At 39.8% G+C, this 4,274-nt stretch overlaps 1 pseudogene; it reads left to right on the top strand.

Annotated features, from left to right (window-relative positions):
• The first annotated feature begins 527 nt into the window (after positions 1 to 527).
• On the top strand, positions 528 to 3,743 carry LOC122638666 (annotated as a pseudogene).
• The last annotated feature ends 531 nt before the right edge of the window (positions 3,744 to 4,274 follow it).

Genomic DNA, 4,274 nt, shown 5'->3' with positions numbered 1-4,274 from the left:
AATAAAATAACCAGATTAATGTGAATTTGTAAACATTCAACTATTTTAATTTGTTTATTGCGTCAGGGTCAAGGTCATGGTCAGGGTCAGAGTCAGGGTCAGGGTCAGGGTCAGGGTCAGGGCCAGGGCTAGGGTCGGGGTCAGGGCCAATAGGCAAAGCCCGACCCATTCAGGGCCATTAAGGGCGGGCTTGGGCTGGGCTTGGCCCGTCAGGGTTAGGGTCAAGGTTTTAGGCCCTGAGTCAGGGTTAGGACGAGTCCGGGCCCAGCTAAGGGGACTCGATCAGGGTTGGGTTAGGGTTTTAAAAAGCCCAATCCAACCTGACCCTATTGCAGCCCTAAGAAGAGAGCTTGACTCAAATATACACTCTTGAAATCGTGGAGCACATTTCCCTCCCCTTGAATTAGCCCTCCCTCTCTCTTAGTGTTTGAACTTGGAGATTATCTAAGGCTTAAGAACCCTAGTGTGTGGAGGAGCTTGCTTGATCGAGTGGAAACGTAAAGCTGTGCGAAGTGCGTGGAACAATTATGAAAGGGCTATATTCGATTAGAGATTTTGCCCTTGCGAAACTCAAGGTAACATTTGATTTTCCTTGCAATTCTTTCATATGAATGACTTCTCCCATCGGTAGAATAGATCTTTTTTCCCTTCCGTGGATCATTAGAGATCCTTACATCCAAATTCCAAATGTTAAACAGCGGTAGAGGCTTTCTGAAAGGGTTGAAAGTAGTTAATAGCCTAGAGTGAACTTATGTTCATATTTGGACTTCTTCTCAGGTTCTACTGAATATGTTTTAAAGTTAATCCCCATAATTATAAAGCCTTAGTTTTTTGTAATTTCTCTTTTGATTTCCTGCTTTTGGCTTCTCAATGTCTTTGTTTCAAAGTAAAATTTTTTTTCTTTGGTAAATAGTCATAGTTTCCACATCACGTACTTCTAAGATGGAAAAAGGATGTAGAAAGTGAATCCAAATAGTTTTGATATTGATTTTGAATGTAAATTTTCAGCTCGATATTGGTTGTGAATTGAAAACCTTCATCTACTAACCGCTTTAATATATAAAATTAAAAACCGACCATCATGTAATGAGAATTTACAACAAGCAAAACCATTCATCTCCATAATCATGGCTGCGGAAGAGAGGGTCTCTCTTCTGCGGAGCTGTGGTCCAAAATCAGGACTATAGACGTGCGCACCTCCGTAATCATGGCTTCTTCCACAATGCTCGGGACTCCTATAAATAAGTTTCCCTCTCTCATTTGCAACAAACAATCTTTTCGGGAGAGGTGTGCTCCCAGAGCTCAATTCTGCCTATTTTGCTGTCCAAATCCCTATTTCGCTTGTCCCGGGGTCCACCCCATCCCTAGCTTTGAATCCTTTGGCCCCGTTGCCTTGTCCGTAATCTGGATTGCCTATATCCGACTACCCAACCCATTTTCACACCATTCCCTTGAAGACTATGAGTCCCATATAGCACAGTGGTTCTATCCGAAGATCAAGCATTTGGCTTCCATATCTTCTACAACGTTGTTATTCTATCCGAGGATTGAGCATCAGGCTCCCAAGACCTCATGATACCGTTATTCTGCCCAAGATTCTAAGTACGAAACTCAACAATTGCAAGCCATTATACTATCTAACAAGAGAGAGGTAAGCCAATTGTTCGTCTCCACCTAAGTCGGGGGACGCCTTCCATAGTAGCATTGATTTATCGTGCAGGTATACATTTTTACCGTTAACCTTAAATTCCGACACAATGTAGACTATTAAATGCTCTTGTGTAGTATACCTAATATTTAGCATAATATAGTTTAGTTTTCTTTAAATAGTATATGCATCATCATTTAGCTATGCATGTTGGTATATGATGTGTTATTATGGGAAAACATTCGAAATCAAACATCTAGTAGAAAGACCGGTTAATCGGGTGAGATGGGTGTCTAACACCTTCCCACTCTCGTAACTTGACCATCTACCCAAAATCTTCAATTAGACTATATGGAATCATGTAGCCCTTTATAGGCTACACCAATTGGGTCCTAAGCCCTAACCCTAGGTGGCAATTCCATTTCATATGATTGCATTATTCCAATCCCCAATAATTGCACAACACTTCTTTCCGATCCTCAAAAGGAGGACCATTCCTCGGGAGGAATCCCGTGGTGGATCCTCACAGACCTGAATTAAGTATATATATATATATATATTGTTGTAATGCTTTACATAAATATTATATTAAATAACTTTAGGAAATAAGAGAAGAGGCAATTAAAAGAAGGTTACAACTTATGTTGTTGGACTTGGTATTATTTGTCGTGATTGTCAGGGGAAACCACTTCATGCTTTATCTATTCCTGCGGTTTTCAAAAATGTTGTGGTTGGGGAGGCTATGGCATTAAGAACATCGATGTTGGAAGCTATTTCAAAGGGTTTTGATCATGTACAGTTTGAGTTGGATAATAGAAGCATCACCAATAATCTTCTTGGTTGTTTAACATTTTTATTGCTAAACTTGAGACCTGTTTTGGAGAATATTATCTATCTTTCCTATTGTTTTGAAATTTGTAACTTTCTTTTTATTCCAAGGGAAACTAACAGCTTGGCTGAGTCCGTGGCAAGTAGGGTTCTATGAGTGACGTGTACGATAACATGGCCTATTTCTGATCCATGGTTACCGAAGTTATGTAATCTTCAACCATGAGCTTTCGTTATCTAATAAATGAAATTTTACTAATAAAAAAAAAAGTTTCTTTTTTTCAAAAATGGGTTTTATACAAATACCCCCTAAAAATGCCCATTTGTCCAAATGCCCCCTTACAACTTTTCTAATTGTAAACTTCCCTTCATTTTCAAAATATTACAACACTTTGGTCCCTATTGTTACTTTGGGACGTTAGGTGTTAATTTAAGGAATCTAATGAAAAAATGCACTTCTGATAATAAACCATCAAAATTAAAGAATAAAATAACCAAAATACCCTCATCTTCCCCAAATCTAAAGTTAGAAACTGAAATTTTTTTTCCAAATTGATTAGGGTTTAAACCCAATCTTCCCCAAATCTAAGGTTAGAAACTGAAATTTTTTTTCCAAATTGATTAGGGTTTAAACCCATCTGAAAAGCAAGAGATCAGGAAGCAGAATCAAAGACACCATGACCTCATCCTCCACCGAGCCAACTCTCCAAGCCCACCACCGACCACCACCTTACAAAGGCCTTATTTTTCACCAACGGAGTACTCAAACGTCGCCATCCTCTCCGCCCGTGGTTCCAGTACCGGTTATTTACAAAGAATGCTAGAAAAACCACGCCGCAAGCTTAGGTGGCCACGCCTTAGATGGCTGTGTTCATGCCATCTCCCACCGCCACTCCCACCGACCCTACTTCCCTCAAATGTGCCGCTTGTGGTTGCCATCGCAACTTCCACGGCCGTGAACCTGAAGAATCCACCATTTCCTTCGATTTCCACCACCACCGCTCGTGGGCGGAGCCCCAATTCACCTTCCCCACCTCCGCTTTCTTCTTCTTAATACCCCTCTGCACCCCAAATGTTACTTGCTTTGAGTTCGGGACTATCTGCTCCGTCAGATACCCATCAAGCGGTGAATAATTACAACCATCAAGTGGGTACAGTAGGATCAGCAATGTTGATGGCAAGCCCTAATGGACGGAAGAGGTTGCTGAGATATAATACTTCCAGGGGTGCCTTCAGTATACTAAGAAATTTCTGTTTTTTCTACTAAATCACTAAGAAATAATTTGAAATAACATAAATGGTTGATGGAGTATAATATATACTAGGTTAAAAATTAACCCACTTGATTAATTTGTTTGAGTTGAGATAAACAAACTTTTACAGAGTAGATTGATTAGAACAAAAGGTGAAGAAGACAGACATTCAATTTGGCAGATATTTGAATGGAGCAGCACAGGAAATATATAAATTTTTATCTGTTATGGAGTGGATAAATTTAAGAGTAATAGAGAAATAATAGGGTCTGAAACCCTCTTTGTTAAATCTCATGAGTAAGAATCAAAATGTAAAAGAAACCTTTTCATCGAAATTCAGTCAGGAACAGAAGGAGAAGATGCTTGCTTTCTCAGAGAGGTTGCGTTGGAAGATGCAAAAGAGAGACGAGGATTTGGTGGAAGAGTTCTCTAATTAGGTTGGTGTTGGGAAGGGCATTTTGAAGGTTTGGATGCATAATAACAAGCACACGTTTGCTAAGAGAGATCATAACGCTGACAACCAATTCTGATCTCTTACTTTTCAG

Source organism: Telopea speciosissima, chromosome 9 (assembly GCF_018873765.1).
Source record: "Telopea speciosissima isolate NSW1024214 ecotype Mountain lineage chromosome 9, Tspe_v1, whole genome shotgun sequence".
NCBI classification, from domain to species: domain Eukaryota; kingdom Viridiplantae; phylum Streptophyta; class Magnoliopsida; order Proteales; family Proteaceae; genus Telopea; species Telopea speciosissima.
This window is presented reverse-complemented; position numbering and strand designations above follow the sequence as displayed.